At 42.4% G+C, this 18775-nt stretch overlaps 1 pseudogene; it reads left to right on the plus strand.

Annotated features, from left to right (window-relative positions):
- Window positions 1–17114: 17114 nt before the first annotated feature.
- Window positions 17115–17940, plus strand: LOC132230567 (elongation factor 1-beta-like; annotated as a pseudogene).
- The last annotated feature ends 835 nt before the right edge of the window (window positions 17941–18775 follow it).

An 18775-nucleotide genomic window follows, 5' to 3' on the forward strand; every position in this document is an offset into this window, starting at 1 on the left:
TGCTTTTTAATGTAGATGCTAAAATCCTCAATAAATATTAGCAAATTGCATCCAGAAATACATTTTAAAATCATACACCATGAACAAGTGGGATTTATTTCCAGAAAGTAAGGCTAATATAGTATTCGTAAATTAATAAACATGATACATCACATAAATTGAAGGACAAAAATCACATGATCATTCCAATTGATGCAGAAAAAGCATTTGACAAAATAGAACACCCTTTCTTTTTTTTCTTTTTTTTTCTTTATTGATTAAGGTATTACATATGTGTCCTTATCCCCCCATTGCTACCTCATCCCTCACTCATGCCCTCACCCCCCTGGTGCCTGTATTCATTGGTTAGGCTTATATGCATGCATAGAAGTCCTTTGGTTTATTTCTCCCCCTTACCGAACCCTCCCCTACCTTCCCTCTGAGGTTTCATGGTCTGATTGATGCTTCTCTGTCTCTGGATCTGTTTTCATTCAAAAGTTTATGTTGCTAATTACATTCCACAAATGAGTGAGATCATGTGATATTTATCTTTCTCTGACTGGCTGATTTCGCTTAGCATAATGCTCTCCAGTTCTATCCATGCTGTTGCAAATAGTAAAAATTCCTTCCATTGGGTAGATGTACACTGTTTTTTTAATCCACTCATCTGCTGATGGGCACTTTGTAGGCTGTTTACAAATATTAGCTATGGTAAATTGTGCTGCTATGAACATAGGGGTGCATATATCCTTTCTCATTGGTGTTTCTAGTTTTGGGGGATATATTCCTAGAAGTGGGATCACTGGGTCAAATGGGAGTTGCATTTTGTTTTTTTGAGGAAACTCCATATTGTTCTCCACAGTGGCTGTACCAGTCTGCATTCCCACCAGCAGTGCACGGGGGTTCCTTTTTCTCCACTTCCTTGCTAACACATGTCATTTATTGATTTGTTGATAATACCATTCTGACAGGTGTGAGATGGTACCACATTGTTGTTTTGATTTGCATTTCTCAGATGATTAATGACTTTGAGCATGTTTTCATATCTATGGGACAGAAGCACACAAATACATTAAAATAAACTTGGCCTTTTGTATGTTCTCTTTCGAAAAGTATCTATTTAGGTCCATTGCCCATTGTTTTGATTGGGTTGTTTATCATCCTTTTAAGTTGTATGAGTTCCCTGTAGTTGGAGATTAAATCCTTATCAGTGATAACATTGGCAAATATGTTCTCCCATGCAGTGGGCTTTCTTGTTGTTTTGTTGGTGTTTTCTTTTGCTGTACATACGTTTTTTATTTTTATGTAGTCCCATTTGTTTATTTTCTTTTTAGTTTACATTGCCCTAGGAGCTGTATCAGTGAAGATATTGCTTTGGCATATGTCTGAGATTTTGCTGCCTGTGGACTCCTCTAATATTTTTATGGTTTCCCGCCTTATGTTTAAGTCCTTCATCCATTTTGAGTTTATTTTACTGTATGCTGTAAGTTGGTGATCTAGTTTTATTTTTTTTTCAGGTATCTGTCCAATTTTCCCAACACCATTTATTTAAGGGACTCTCTTGATTCCATTGTATGTTCTTGCCTCTTTTGTCAAATATTGCACATAGCAGTTTGGGTCAATTTCTTGGTTCACTATTCTATTCCATTGGTCGATATGTCTGTTCTTGAGCCAGTATCAGGCAGTTTTGAGAACAGTGGCTTTGTAATACAGATGATATCTGATATTTAGATCACTCATACTTTGTTCTTCTTTCTCAGGATTGCTGCAGCTATTTGAGGTATTTTTTTATTCCAGATTAATTTTTGGAGAGTTCGTTCTAGGTCTGTGAAATATGCCATTGGTATTTTAATGGGGATTGCATTGAATCTATAGATTGCTTTGGGTAGTATGGACATTTTAATGATGTTGATTCTACCAATCCATGAACAGGGTATGTTCTTCTTTATTTTTATGTCTTCCTCTATCTCTTTTTTCAGGGTCCTGTAGTTTTCTGAGTACAGTTCGTTTATTCCTTAGTTAAGTTTATTGCTAGGTATCTTAGATTTTATTGAGTGATGGTAAACAGAATTGTGTGGGGTTTTTTAAATGTCTTTCTGTAAGTTCACTATTGCTGTATAAAAATGCCATAGATGTCTTGGCGTTAACTTTGTATCCTGATACATTGCCAAATTCATTTATTAAGTCTAATAATTTTTGATGGAGTCTTTAGGATTTTCTATGTACAGTATCATTTCACCTGTGAATAATGATGCTGGGAGCCGGTCCATGCCTGCTGTTTCAAGGGACCTGGCATATATGGCATACTGTTCTTAATATGTTTGCTCACCTTCTTGGCACTATGTGTTTTAACCAAGGTCTCTGAGAAAGGTTGTTTCCCCAGGTAGGGATTTTCCCCTGAAGTTAGGGAGGGAATAAAACCCCTCAACTAAGTGCCAGGCGGGTAATTAATCACTTTAACTACGAACAATCATGCTTAAGCTACATAATCTTTACTCCCTGGAATGGAGATAAGAAACGCCCTAACCTTTGGAATAGAGATTGATAGGATTGGAATCAACTGGTATAAATACAGATGTAACAACACAGAACTTAGAAGACAGAACCTACACAGAACCTAGAGACAGAAGAACTTCGCTGGAGAGAACATGGCAAAAGATCCTGGACTGAACCTGACTACAGAAATTGGCAAGAGAACCTGACTAGAACCTGGTGACTGAACCTGGCTGGAGAACCTGGACAGAACCTGGCTGGAGAACCTAGAGAGGGAACATGGCTACAGAACCTGGCTGAAGAACCTGGAGAACCTAGCAAGAGAACATGGCTACAGAACCTGGCTGGAGAACCTGGAGAACCTAGCAAGAGAACATGGACACAGAACCTGGCTGGAGATCCAAGCAGAACCTCTCTGAAGATCCAGACCAGAACTTGGCTGGAGATCCTGGCTAGAGATCCTGGCTAGGCTGCTGATCAATTGAACACTCTCTCTGTGTCCTTCCTTCTTCGCCAACTCTGTCCACACCTTTGGGGACCCCTGGACCCGCTGGGGCTGGACCCCAGCATAATGACAGATTTATGTCTTCTTTTCCAATTTGGGTACATTTTATTTCTTCTTCTTGTCTAATTGCTATGGCAACCACTTCCAGTATTATGTCAAACAGGGGTGGTGAAAGTATGCATCGCTGTCTTATTCCAGCTCTTAGGTGAAATGGTTTTAGTTTTTGCCCATTGAGTATGATGTTGGCTGTAGGTATGTCATATAAGACCTTTATTATGTTGAGGTATGATCTCTCTATTCCCATTTTGCTGAGGGTTTTTTTCAAGAAAGAGTGTTGGATTTTGTCAAATGATTTTTCTGCATCAATTAATATGACTATGTGATTTTTATCTCTCAATTTATTTATGTGGTGTATCACATTTATTGATTTGTGGATATTGTACCATCCTTGCACCCCTGGGATAAAATCCTACTTCATCATGGTATATGATCTTTCTAATGTAATGCTGTATCTGATTTGCTAGAATTTTATTGAGGAATTTGGCATCTATGTTCATGAGGGATATTGGACTGTAATTCCCTTTATTTGTGTTGTCTTTATCTGGTTTTGGTATTAGGGTAATGCTGGCTTCATAGAATGATCTTAGAAGTGTACCTTCCTCTTGAATTTTTTAGAATAGTCTGAGGAGGAGAGATTTTAGTTCTTTTTTGAATGTTTGGTAAAACTCCCCTGTGAAGCCGTTGGGAACCAAGGCTTTTGTTTGCTGGAAGATTTTTGATGACTGCTTCACTTTCTTCCATAGTTATCAGGCCTATTGAGATTTTTAGATCCGTCCTGATTGAGTTTTGAAAGGTGGTATTTTTCATAGGTATATGTCCATTTCTTCTAGGTTTTCTAGTTTGTTGGAATAGTGTTGTTCATAGAATTTTCTTACATTCCTTTGTATTTCTGTGGGATCTGTTATTTCACCTCTTTCATTTCTGATTTTATTTCAGTCCTCTTTTTTGCTTCTTGGTGTACCTGGCTAGAGGTTCATTAATATTTTTAAGCCTTTCAAAGTACAAAATCTTAGTTTCATTGATCTTTTGTATTGTTGTTGTTTTTGTTTGTTTGTTTTGTTTTTGTTTTGTGTCTGTATATCATTTATTTTTACTCTGATTTTTATTATATCCTTCTTTCTGTTTGCTTTGGGTTTTCTTGTCACTCTCTTTCAAATTCTTTAAGTTGTAGAGTTAGATGATTTATTACTATATTGTCTTGCTTTTTGAGGTAAGCCTGTAGAGCTATAAACTTCACTCCCAAGACTTCTTTCACACTGTCCCATAGATTTTGGATTGATGTGTTTTCATTATCATTCATTTCCATAGTGTTTTTAATTTTTTCTTGGATCTCTTTGGTAACCCAATCATTGTTTAATAGCATGCTACTCAGCTTCCAAGTGTTTAAATTTTTTATTGTTTTTATTGTACTTTATTTTTAATATTATGTCATTGTGTTCTGAAAAGATGCTTGATATGATTTCAATCTTCTTGAATTTGGAAAGACTTTGCCTGTGACCCAATATGTGGTGTATCTTTGAAAATGTCCCATGTGCACTAGAGAAAAATTTATATTCTCTGGATTTGGGGTGAAATGTTCTGAAGATGTCAATTAATTCCATCTGATCTAGCAAGACATTTGTTTGCTGTTTCTTTGATGATTTTTGTCTAGAAGATTTATCCAGTGATGTCAGTAGGATATTAAAGTCCCCTACTATGATTGTATTGTTGTCAATCTATCCCTAGATATCTTCCAGGAGTTTTTGTTTGTTTGTTTGTTTGTTTAATGTATTTGGGTGCTTCTGCATTGGGTGCATATATGTTTACCAGGGGTAAGTCCTCTTTTTGTATCGATCCCTTCAGTATTATGAAGTGGCCTTCCTTACCCCTCATTATAGCCTTTAATTTGAGGTCTAATTTATCATATATAAGTATTGCTACCCCAGATGTTTTTCATTTTCATTTGCCTGATATTTTTCCATCCCTTTAATTTCAGTTTGTGTGAGTCCCTTGTTCTGAGGTCAGTCTCTTATAGATAGCATATGTATGGGTCATGTATTTTTATCCATTCAGCCACTTTATATCTTTTGTGTGGAGCATTTAGTCTGTTTACGTTTAAAGTTATAATTGGTAGGTACTTGTTTGTAACCATTTTAATTTTTGTGCCTGTGTTCCTTCTTCCCTTTATATTTCTTGTTTTTACACCAGTCCCTTTAGTATTTCTTTTTTTTAATTGAATCTTTATTGTTCAGATTATTACATTTGTTCCTCTTTTTTCCCCCCATCCTCCCAGCTCCCACCCCACCCTCCGCCCTCACTCCCCACCCACTGTCCTCATCCATAGGTGCACGATTATTGTCCAGTCTCTTTTCGCATCTCCCACACCCCTTTCCCCCCCAAGAATAGTCAGTCCATTCCCTTTCTATGTCCCTGATTCTATTATGATCACCAGATTATTTATTCACTTGATTCTTAGATTCACTTGTTGATAGATGCATATTTGTTGTTCATAATTTTTATCTTTACCTTTTTCTTCTTCCTCTTCTTGAAGGATACCTTTCAGCATTTCATATAATGCTGGTTTGGTGGTGATGAACTCCTTTAGCTTTTCCTTATCTGTGAAGCTCTTTATCTGACCTTCTGTTCTGAATGATAGCTTTGCTGGATAAAGTAATCTTGGTTGTAGGTTCTTGGTATTCATCACTTTGAATATTTCTTGCCATTCCCTTCTGGCCTGCAAAGTTTCTGTTGAGAAATCAGCTGACAGTCGTATGGGTATTCCCTTGTAGGTAACTGGGTTTCTTCCTCTTGCTGCTTTTAAGATTCTCTCTTTGTCTTTTGCTCTTGGCATTTTAATTATGGTGTTTCTTGGTGTGGTCCTCTTTAGATTCCTTTTGTTTGGGGTTCTCTGCGCTTCCTGGACCTGTAGGTCTATTTCTTTCACCAGGTGGGGGAAGTTTTCTGTCATTATTTCTTCAAATAGGTTTTCAATATCTTGCTCTCTCTCATCTTCTGGCACCCCTATAATTCTGATGTTGGTACGCTTGAAGCTGTCCCAGAGGCTCCTTAAACTATCTTCGTATTTTCGGATTCTTTTTTCATTTTGCTTTTCCGGTTGGGTGTTTTTTGCTTCTTCGCATTTTGAATCTTTGACTTGATTCTTGCGCTCCTCTGGTCTGCTGTTGGGTGTCTGTATAATATTCTTTATTTCAGTCAGTGTATGCTTAATTTCTAGTTGGTTCTTTATCACAACATCGAGGGTCTCATTAGATTTCTTGAGGATCTCACTACATTTATCGGTGGCTTCTAGACAGTTCTTAAGAGACCTTAAAAGTGTGGTTCTGAACTCAATATCCTCCATTGACAGTTTTGTCCTGTTTCTTTGTCTCCGCATTTTTTATGCTTTCTTGGTACACCCCCACGTGGTCTTTGTGAGCAGTCTTGTTGCCTTTAAGCCTTGATTGATGTCAGCAATACCGGGGGTGATTTGACCTCTGGGCTAACTGGCTATGAGAGTCAGCTGTGTCTGCAGTGGGAGAGCTTCTGTGCTGGATCTCTAGGGCGGTGCTATCTAGCCTTTGTCTGAAGCCATCCGGCAAATGGTTCTGTGCCGGGCTTGGGCGGGGCGGGTCCCTGGGGATCTACAGGGCGGGCGGAGCGAGCAGTTATGGCTGCTCTCAGTTCCTTCCCCAGGGGCTCTGCCTCTCAGAATCCCAGCAATGGCTGCAAACCTCGGAGAGAAAGCTGCCTTCGAGTTCTGACCGAAGCCAGACAGTCCCGCTTCTCCCGTTTGAGTCTGGGTCCCCAGAGACTCGCCCGGATCTGGAGCTCAAGAGTCTGAAACTCCCTCCCGATTGAAAACAACAACCGCGCCCTCCGTCGCCAGCCTGCTCCGCGTGCGCACTCCGCACCTGAGTATTTCACTTCAGCACTGAGCCTCCTCTGAGTCTGGGTATGATATTCTCTTTCCTCCTAGTTGTAGAATTTCCACTCAGCCAGCCTTCCTGTGGTTCTGGATGCTGTCTGTTCTGTCCTTTAGTTATATCTCTGAAGTGGTTGTTCGAGGGCAGCAATCTCCGGCGTTAACCTATGCTGCCATCTTGGTTTCTCCCCCCTTTAGTATTTCTTGATTGCTGGCTTGGTAGTGATAAACTCCCTTAGCCTTTTTGTTTGTTTGTTTGTTGGTTGGTTGGTTGGTTGTTAAGCTCCTTATTTCCCCTTCAATTTCGATTGACAGCCTTGCTGGATAGAGCATTCTTGTATTCAGTCCCTTGCTTTGCCTTACTTTGTAGATTTCCTTCCATTCCTTTCTGTCCTGATATGTTTCTGTTGAGAAATTTGATAATCAAATGGCAGATCCCTTGTACGTAACTTTCTGTCTCTCTCTTGCAGCCTTTTAGATTTTCTCTTTGTCCTAAACATTTGCCATTGTAATTACGATGTGTCTTGGTGTGGGTCTTTGGTGGTTTATCTTGTTTGGGACTCTCTTTGCTTGTCTGACTTTTTTCTTCTCGACATTAGGGAATTTTTCTCTCATTATTTTTTCAAATAAGTTTTCTAACCCTTGTTCCTTATTTTGTCATCTGGCACCCATATTATTCATATGTTGCTTCGGTTCATGTTGTACTATAGCTCCCTTAGGTTCTCCTCCTGTATTTTACTTTTTTTCTCCAATTGCAGTTCATTTTGTGTTTGTTTTGCTTCCCTATCTTCTAATTCACTAATTTGATTCTACACTTCTCCTAGTCTACTGTTGAAACTTTCCATGGTGTTTTTTATTGCAGCTATGTCACTCTTTATTTCTTCTTGATTCTTACATAAGTTGTTGATTTTTTTATCCATCTGGTATATGAACTGTATGACCCTTATTCTTAATTCTTTTTCTGACATATTTCATGCCTCCATTTCACTTAGCTTCTTTTCTGGCAATTTCTCCTTTCCTTTTCCATTGAGGGTTTCTTTGTCTCCCCATTTTTGCTCTCATCTAAAGATCTGGCTGTCAAGTCATATGGGGGATGCTCCTCAGGCAGTGGCTGCTTCTCAGACAGTTGTGGCAGTGGCTGTTCCTCAGTTGGCAGTGGCTCCTCTGGTAGGCACTGTTTGCAACAGTGGTGACGCCTCTGGCTGGTGGGGTCTGGGTGCTCACATGGCTGCTGGTTCTTGTACAGGGGTGGGCTGCTCACAAGGTTGCTGCTCCTAGTACAGGGGTGGGCTCTTCACAAGGCTACTACTCCTCAGATGGGGGTGGGTTTCTCGCATACCTTTTTCTCCTTGGACAGAGGCAAGCTGCTTTGGCGGTGGCAGCTCGCTTGGCTGCTGGTCTTTGGACAAGTGCTAGCCACGTGAGGCTGCTGCCCCTTGGACTGGGGTGGGCTGCTACCATGGCTGATGCTCACATGCTCATGGTGCCCTGGGTTAAAACTTTGGGCCAGCCAGTGGGGAGCATACTTCAGAACTTACAGGAGCCCGTGCACAAAGTGGCTGGAGTCTCAGTGACCATGGAACTGCACCAGAGGCATCAGGTCCCTGGTGAGAGTGGCTCTAGAGTCCCAGGTGTGATCTGGGGGCATCCTGGGTGGAGGTGAGGCTGGGCTCCCAGTCACAGCAGCTCTCCCCTTCAAAAATATGCAGCCTCTGCAGAAGGGCTTGCCACTTCAGGGCTGTTTGAAATGGTAGCAGAGGCTGCATCATTAGGCAAATATGATCAGCCTACCCCTGAGGGTCCTACAGGATCTAACTGCCTCTCTCTCTCTCTCTCTCTCTCTCTCTCTCTCTCTCTCTCTCTTCCCTTCCTGGCTGCAAATTTGTCTCACCAGCTGTGTCTACTTCACCAATTCGGGATGCTGTTATTCAATTTAGTTGCTCATTCTATCTACTCCAGAACAAGTCTTGGGACACATCCAACTATTCCACCGCCATTTTGTCCTCCCTAAAACTCCACAGTTTTAGTGCTTCTGGCTCCTACTCCTGGCCTCCAGGTTCAGTAGCTCCAGGACCATGGCTTCAGAGGGTGCAACAGCTTCGGGCATCCAATACCCTTTCTTGATAAAAACTCTCAGCAAAGTGGGAATAGAGGGATCATACCTCAACATAAGAAAAGCCTTCTATGACAAACATACAGCCAACATCGTACTCAATGTTCAAAAACTAAAACCATTTCCCCTAAGAACAGGAACAAGACAAGGATGCCCACTTTCATCATTCCTGTTTAAAATAGTACTGGAAGAGGAAGAAATGAAAGGTAACCAAGTGAGAAATGAAGAAGTAAAACTGTCATTATCTACAGATGACATGATATTGTACATGGAAATCCCTAAAAAATTACTAGAATTAATAAATGAATTTGCAGGATACAAAATTAACACCCAGAAATCTATGGCTTTTTTTTATACACCTACTAGAGGCCCGGTGCATGAATTCGTGCACTGGTGGGGTCCAGCCTGCCCGTTTTGATGAGGCCTCCTCTAGGGTGTGGCAGTCTAGGGTGAAGGGCCATGGGTTGTTTGCTAGCAGGCCCTGCCCCAGAATGTGGTGGGGGTGCCCACTTGGGGCATGGCCAGGTGGGGCAAGGGGCTGCAGGTGGTTTGCTGGCTGGTGCCATCCCCGATTGTGTTTGGGGTTCTGCTGTGGGGCAGGACTAGCCAGGGTGAGGGGCTGTGGTCATTCTAGTCATTCCACCATTCAGTCACTGGTTTTTTATTATATAGGCCTAGAGGCCTGGTGCACAAAATTTGTGCATGGCGGGGTCCCTCAGCCCAACCTGCACCCTCTCCAATCTGGCATCCCTCTCTCAATTTGGAACCACTGGCTCCTAACCACTCACCTGCCTGCCTGCCTGATGCCCCTAACTGCTCCCCTGCTGGCTAATGGCCCTAACTGCTCTCCTCTGCTGGCCTGATCCCCCTAACTTCTCTCCCCTCATGGCCTGATCACCCTAACTGCCTATATGCTCTCCCCTCCTGGCCTGATCCCCCTAACTGCCTATCTGCTCTTCCTTCCTCTCTGTGCCCTTTAGACCCCCAGCACAGGCATGCTGAGAGCTCTCTGCCCAGCCCTCCCCCCCATTCTAATTGGTTGTTATGTGACGGCATCCCAGAAAATTTGCATATTCCTCTTAGTATAGATAATTAACTCTGTGAAAGAGAAACTAATACATGGATCCTATTAAACATTGCAACAAAAAATTAAGATATCTAGAGGTATACTTAACTAAGGACGTAAAAGTCCTGTACTCAGAAAACTACAGTACTTTTTAAAAAAAGATAGAGGAAGACATAAACAAATGGAAGAATATACTGTGTTCATAGATTGGTAGAATCAACATCATTAAAATGTCGGTACAACCCAAAGCAATCTATAGATGTAATGCAATTCCCATTAAAATACCAACAAACTCTCCCAAAATTCATATGGAATAAAAAAAAAAGACCCTGAATAGCCATAGCTATCTTGAGAAAGAAGAACAAAGTTGGAGGGGTCTCAATACCAGATATTAAGCTATATTACAAAGCCACGTTTCTCAAAACTGCTTGGTACTGGCATAAGAACAGACATATAGTCCAATGGAACAGAACAGAGAATCCAGAAATCGACCCAAGCCATCTTTTTCAATTAAAATTTGACAAAGGAGGCAAGAGCGTAAAATAGAGTCAAGACAGTCTCTTCAATAAATGGAATTTGGAAAATTAGATACATGCAAAAAAAAATGAAACAAGACCACCAACTTACACCATTCACAAGAATAAACTCAAAATTGATAAAAGACTTAAATATAATACAGGAAATCATAAAATATTAGAAGAATTCATAGGTAGCAAAATATCAGACATATCTGCTAGCAACATGTTTACCAATACATTTCCTAGGACAATGGAAACTAAGGAGAAAATAAACAAATGGGACAACATCAAAATAAAAAGCTTCTGCACAGCTAAAGAAAGAATCAAGGAAATAACAAGAGTGCCTCCTTTATGGGAGAACATATTTGCTCATGTTACATCTAATAAGGGTTTTATCTCCAAAATTTATAGGGGCACTCATAAAACTTAATAAAAGGAGGATAAACAATCCAATCAAAAAATTGGCAAAGGACCTAAATATACACTTCTCAAAAGTGCACATACCGAAGTCAAAGAGGTATATAGAAAAATGCTCAAAGTCACTAATCATCCAAGAGATGCTAATCAAAATGACAATTAAATGCCACCTCAAACCTGTCAGAATGTCTATCATCAATGAATCAACAAGTGCTGGCAAGGATGGGGAGAAAAGAAAACCCTCCTTCACTGCTGGTGGGATTGCATACTAGTGCAGCAGTATGAGTTTTCTCAAAAAATTAAAAAAAAGAAACCCCATTTGACCCAGTAATTTCACATCTAAGAATATATTCCAAGAACTCAGAAACACCAATCAGAAAGAATATATGACCCTAAGTTCATATCAGCACAGTATACAATAGCTAAGATTTGGAAACAGCCTAATAACCATCAGCAGATGAGTGGATTCAGAAACTGTGGTACATCTACACCATGGAATACTATGATGCTGTAGAAAAGAAGAAATTCTTACCATTTGCAACAGCATGGATGGGCCTGAACAGCATTATGCTAAGTGAAATAAGTCAGTCAGAGAAAGCTAAGTTTACTCATTTGTGGAATATAATAAACTAGAAGCCCAGTGCACGAAATACCTGCACTGGTAGAGTCCCTACTGGCTTCCTGCTGCCAGCCGGGGCCTTCCTCCCTTCCCCCAGCCACCTGTCGCAGCTGCCAGACAGGGTCTCCTTCCCTTGCCCTGGCAGGGCTGCTGTCCAGGGCTTCCCTCCCTTCCCCCAGATGGCCCTGCCCTCACCCCCTGGTTGAACTCCTGGAAGAACTCAAGTTGAGAAGAAATTTGCATACAATGCTTTTATTATATAGAATAGCATAATCTGATTAACAAAAATAGTTCCAGAGACATAGAAGGCCTGGCTTGGGGGGTGGGGATGGACTTAATGAGGATAATGGGGGGAAAAGCAGACATATGTAATACTTTCAACAATAAAGAATAAAAGCTAAGAAGGGCAAGTGTAGGACTCCTAATAAAGGTGCAATTCTTAAATAAATAAAAAAATAAAAAGCTATACTAATAAAAGAGAAACATGTAAATTGGTGTCACTCTGCTACACCCACAAGCCACACCCGCCAGCCAATCAGGAGTAAGTATGCAAATTAACCCAACCAAGATGGTGGCAGCCACAGTGCTGGAGCAAGCAGGAGGCTTGGGTTGCCCCCGGCGATGGAGGAAGCCAAGCTTCCCACCCACCCTTGCCAGCCCTGGCCTCTGCTCAAGGTTACAAAGTTTCAATTATAGAAGATAAATAAATCCCAGATACCTGCTTCCCTCTGCTCAAGGAGGCACTGAAAATAAAAGAAAAAAAGGAGGGGCTGAGAGCTTGGGTTGCTGGGGGCCATGGCCAGCCTGCAAACAGCCATTAGCCCCTCACCCAGGCTGGCCAGGAACCCCAGTGGGGACCCCCACCCTGAGGGGGCTGTGGCCAGCCTGAAAACAGCCCTTAGCCCCTCACGCAGGCTGGCCACACACCTCCAGTGGGGACCCTCACCCCATGGGGACATTGCTGGCCTGCAAACCACCACAGGCCCATCATCCAGGCCTCCCCACACCCCAAGGGAACCCCCATCCTGATCTGGGACACCCTTCAGGGAAACCAGCCAGCCCCCACCCATGCACCAGGCCTCTATCTATACTAATAAAAGGGTAATATGCTAATTAGACTGGGAGACCTTCCAGGAGACCTTCCAGATGTTCTTCTGGACAAAGCCATGGTGGCAGGGCTGAGGTAGAGGTGGTTAGAGGCCAAAAGGGGAGGGCAGTTGTGGTGATCAGGCTGGTGGGGAGGTGGGGCCATTGGGCGTAAGCAGACCAGCAGTGGTCCAGTTGGGGGCAAGCAGGCCATCAGTGGGGGTCAGTGGAGGTGATCAGGACAGCAGGGGAGGCAGTTGGTGGCAAGCAGGCCAGTGGGGAGAAAAAGTAGGGGCAAGCAGGCCAGCAGGGGGGCAGTTGGGGGGTGAGCAGGCTGGCAGGGGAAGCAGTTGGGGGTGAGCACACTGGCACAGGGGCAGTTGGAGGTGATCAGGCTGGCAGCAGGGGGGCATTTGGGGGCAAGCAGGCCGGCAGGCAGAGTGGTTAGGGGCAATCAGGCAGGCAAGCAGGCAGGTGAGCAGTTAGGAGCCAGCAGTCCAGGATTGCAAGAGGGATGTCTGACTGCCAGTTTATGCCCGATCCCTGTAAACCGGCAGTAGGACATCCTTCGAGGGGTCCCATATTGGAGAGGGTGCAGTCCGGGCTGAGGAACACCCCCTCTTCCATGCATGAATTTCTTGCACAGGGCCACTAGTCAAAGAATAAAAGTTAATAAAGCTATATTCACTAAAATTAAAATTTCTACCCATCAAGGTTCACCATTAAGAATGTTAAAATGTGTAGTAGAAAATGGTGGCTGAATAGACAGTCCTGTTGGGCACCTGGTCCCAGGGCCAGGCTGGAAATACACCTGGAATTTTAAACAGTGGTCCAGCTGATGACGTTACTAATGACAAGAAAGAACAGAATGCACCTGGAGAACAGCAGAAAGGGCATGATACTGAGAGGGTAATTACCCTGAGAGGAGGGTGATGAGCTATGAAGAGAACTGTTCCAGGTGCATACACACTTGCTTGCAGCAATGGTGGCAGCAATGCCTCCAGATCTGTAGCAGTGTGAGCCATAGGGCCATTATCATCCAAGCAGCTATGAAAGGCAGAAAGCAGTGGAGTCTAGATGAGGCAGACCAAAGCCAGTGGAGAAGAGAACCACAATTTAGATAGCTTTTTTAAACTCTCAAACCCAGAGCACAGGAGTTTCATTTGCAACTACACACCCAAGGCATTGGTGTAGGGAGGGAGACATGGACTTGAGGTGCCTGTGGACAGACAGGGGTGGGAAGCAGGGCAGGGACACATAGGAAAACAGTAGCCAGGAGTCCTGTATTGGTTGTTCATGCACTTCCAAACCAAAATGGCCATTTTCCCTGGAAGGAACTAAGTAGGGCAGTGGTTCCCAACCTTCCTAATGCCGCAACCCTTTAATACAGTTCCTCATGTTGTGGTGATCCCCAACCATAAAATTAATTTTGTTGCTATTTCATAACTAATTTTTTTACTGTTATGAATCGTAATGTAAATATCTGATATGCAGGATGTATTTTCATTGTTCGTGACCCACAGGTTGAGAATCGCTGAAGTAGGGGGAGCGAGAACACACCCTAAATGATACACCCTGCATTTTGAGCTTTAAGGAGCAAAAAAAGGTAGAGGCTAAGCTTACAGGTCTTAACAGTGACAAGGAGCCCTCTGTGACAAGAGTGGCCATCTGCTCCACTCTTCTAGAAACCACACTGATAAAAAAATCCAAGGTCCCAGCTGACCCCATTGGTCTCCACACAAAGACCTCTGTCCAGCCAAGGACAGAGCACTGTTTTGGGCCACTTGCAGAGGAGTAGCTCAGGGACAGGAAAAAACACCCATCATATTCCCTGAGAGTGAAACAGCACCAACCCCTGTCAGAAACAGATCTTGAGTGATTAAGATTGACAACAGGCAGTCAGGTAAAGAGGGCAGATTGGCCACTTCAGTTTGCAGGAAAGGCCTGTGGAGACAGTCACAAGCAGTGGACCAGAGGATCACTTGGAGCTTGAAGTGGGGGCACTAAAAGCCAAAGTACAGTTCCTAGAAGGGGTTAACACCTGACTACATGTCAGTAAGCCCAGAACTGGCAAACAGAACAGAAGAGTGGGGTCCTAAGCCAGCTCCCATGGGGTATAAAACTTCGCTGATGCGAACTACACTTCACTTCATTTTTTTTATTGTATTTTTGCACCCTTTTCTTCCTCTCTTCTCTTTCCCTCCTGTTTTTCTTCTCCTTTCTCCTTTTCAGTTTTTATGTTTCCTCTCTTTCTTCCCCTTTTTAAAAATTAATCTTCCTTATCTATCTGCTTTATTGATTTGTTGTTACTCTAGTCCAGCCATGGGCAAACTACAGCCCCCAAGCCTTATCCAGCCCGTTTGAAATGAATAAAACTAAAAAAAAAAAAAAAAGACCGTACCCTTTTATATAATGATGTTTACTTTGAATTTATATTAGTTCACACAAACACTCCATCCATGCTTTTGTTCCGGCCCTCCGGTCCAGTTTAAGAGCCCATTGTGGCCCTCGAGTCAAAAAGTTTGCCCAGCCCTGTTCTAGTCTCTTGTTTTGTTCATACATCTAATTTCCTCTTCCCTGCTCCTACTCAATTTTCCTTTCTCTTTTCTGTTTAGTTACTATTCAATTTTCTTATTTTTTTTCTCTCTTCCCTTTCTCTTTTCTTCCTCTCCTAATTTCTTAACATTTTCACTTCCTAAATTTAAGACTACCTGCTCTCTCTTCTATTCTCCTTTTCAAATTCTTTTTTCTTATTTTTTGTTTTCTCATTTCTTTTCACCATCCTTATTTTAAATCATGATCCTTTCCTTATTCCTCTAATACTTTAACATCATTGTCTTTATTTAAGTTCTGCATCTACATATTCTGCCCCTGCCTTTTTTTGTGGGTGTTCTTTGTTTGTGCTTTTTGCTGTATTTGTGTGTTTTATTGTATTTTCTCCCTGAAATTTCTTCTCTCAATCATTCTTGCTCTCTTTTCTCCTTCCTAATTCTGCTTTATCTGATGGTCACATTTGTTGGGGCTATAGGGGTCCTGTGTACATTTATGTTATGTTCCTCCTTTGTCTTGTCTTGTCTTGTCTTGTCTTGTCTTGCTGTATTTTGTGCTGTTCAGTCAGCACTTCCACAATGCCTGGCATTATATGCTAGGGAGCTAGCCACATAATCAGACACCTTGAGAGAGACTCTATCTATGAACTGGGCAATAACATGTAATACCCAAATACAACAAGAGAACCCAAATATCTCAAGCAGCAGATCTCCCTAGACCACCCAGCCCAGGAGATCTGAGAAACTGCACCACTGGGTCTCACAAAACATCTACCACATAAGACCATCCAAGAAAATCTGGGTGGCGTAGCAATTTGATCTAATGTATAGAAACAAATATAAAGGGACAGAAAATGGGGAGGCATAGAAACAACCCCAAATTAAAGAAAAGGAGGATTCACCAGAAAAGGAAACAAATGAAATGCAAGAAAGTAATTTGTCAATGAAAGAATTCAGAGTAATGGTTATAAGGGTGCTCAAACATCAGAATGAGAATTACAGGAAACTCAATGAGAATTATAAGTAGCTGAATGAGAAATACACAAACATGTGTAAGAATCAAGAGGATATGAAGAATGACATAGTTGCAATAAAGAACATAATAGAAGGTTTCAATAGTAGACTAGAAGAGGCTGAGAACCAATCAGTGAGTTAGAAGATAAGGAGAAAAAAATAATAATAATCATTCAAGCAGAGCAGCAATAGGAAAAAATAAAAAAGCAAGAGGAGAGTCTAAAGGAGCTTTGGTACAATAAGCAATGAAACAACATATGCATAATAGGGGTACAAGAAGGAGAGGAAACTAAGCAAAGAATACAAAACATATCTGAAGAAATAATGACGGAAAATTTCCCTGAGTTTGAAAGAAATATCACACAAGTCCAAGAAGTACCAAGAGTCCCAATCAATAAGAACTAAAAAAGACCTACACCAAGACATATCATAATTGGAAAACTTAAAAGGCAAAGAAAGAATCTTAAAGGTTGCAAGAGAGAGAAAGAAATTTACCTACAAGATATTTCCCATTAGACTATCAACTGATTTCTCAACAGAAACACATCAGGCCAGAAGGAAATGGAATGAAGTGTACAAAGTGATGCAAAGCAAGGGTGTGAATATAAGAATACTCTACCTAGAAAGGCTAATATTCAGAATTGAAGGTGAAATCAGAAACTTTGCACACAAAGAAAGGCTAAGAGAGTATTACCACCAAACCAGCAATGCAAGAAATGATAAAGGGACTATTGTAAAAGAAAGAAATAGAAAGGGAGGAAGGAACACAGGCATAAAGAATAAAATGGCCTTTTTCCCCTCTTAGCACTCGCTGACCATAGCCCGTGTCCTGCTTCCCTCTGCTGCCACCCAGCTCCCGGGTCAGCAATGCCATGGGCTTTGGAGACCTCAGAAGCCCGTCCGGCCTCCAGGTGCTCAACAACTACCTGGCGGACAAGAGCTACATCGAGGGGTATGTGCCATCCCAGGCAGATGTGGCCGTGTTCGAAGCCATGTCCGGCCCGCTGCCCGCTGACCTGTGCCATGCACTGCGCTGGTACAATCACATCAAGTCCTACTAGAAGGAGAAAGACAGCCTGCCTGGAGTGAAGAAAGCTTTGGGCAAGTATGGCCCTGCTAACGTGGAAGACACCACGGGAAGCGGAGCTGCCGACAGCAAAGACGATGACAATGACATTGACCTCTTTGGGTCTGAGAACGAGGAGGAAAGTGAAGAAGCAAAGAGGCTAAGAGAATGCCTTGCACAGTATGAATCAAAGAAAGCCAAAAAACCTGCACTTGTTGCCAAGTCTTCCATCTTATTAGATGTGAAACCTTGGGATGATGAGACAGATATGGCAAAATTAGAGGAGTGTGTCAGGAGCATTCAAGCAGACGGCTTGGTCTGGGGCTCTTCTAAACTGGTTCCAGTGGAGTATGGAATTAAAAAGCTTCAAATACAGTGTGTAGTGGGAGACGATAAAGTTGGAACAGACATGCTGGAGGAGCAGATCACTGCTTTTGAGGACTATGTGCAGTCCATGGACGTGGCTGCTTTCAACAAGATCTAAAATCCATCCTGAATCCATGCCCTTAAGTAAAAGCTTGAAAGAGAAAACATAAATAAATAAATAAATAAAATGGCAACAAACAAGTACTCATCAATAATAACCTTAAACATAAATGGATTAAATGCTCCAATCAAAAGACATATTTTTGCCAAATGGATAAGAAAACATAGCCCATATATATGCTGTTTACAAGAGACCCACCTCAGAACAAAGGACTCACACACCATGAAATTGAAGGGATGGGAAAAAAAAATGTTTCAGGCAAATGAAAATGAAAAAAAAAAAATCTGGGGCAGCAATACTTACATCTGACAAAATAGACCTTAAAGTTAAGGCCATAAAAGAGATAAGGAAGGCCTCTTCTTAATACTAAAGGGATTGATACAACAAGAGGCTGTAACTCTGATAAACATATATGCACCCATACAGGAGCATCAATACACACACACACACACACACACACACACTAGAGGCCCAGTGCACAAAATTTGTGCACAGAGAGGGTCCCTCAGGATGATCTAAACCCTCTCCAATCCAGGAGCCATCAGGGGATGTCCTACTGACAGCTTAGGCCCACTCCCTGTGGTTCTCTGCTCTCTGCAGGGCCTGGCTGCTTCAACGCCACCAAGGAGACAAAGTCGCCATACTCCTCTGTCCACTCTCTGTCTGTGGAGCCTGGGGACTTCACTGCCACTGCAGCAAGAATGAAGCCACCATGCCCCGGGTTCTGCTCTTTGTCTGCTGGGCCTGGGGGCTTCACCGTTGCCATGGCAATGAAGCCCCCACACCCCACTGTCTGCTCTCAGTGGCAGGGCAGAAAGGACTGGGGGACTTCAGCAGGTCTGAGGGGACTGGGCACCACCATCTTGTGGCTATAGGCACTGCTATCTTTGTGGCCATGTGAC

Source organism: Myotis daubentonii, chromosome 3 (genome assembly GCF_963259705.1).
Source record: "Myotis daubentonii chromosome 3, mMyoDau2.1, whole genome shotgun sequence".
Classification (NCBI taxonomy): domain Eukaryota; kingdom Metazoa; phylum Chordata; class Mammalia; order Chiroptera; family Vespertilionidae; genus Myotis; species Myotis daubentonii.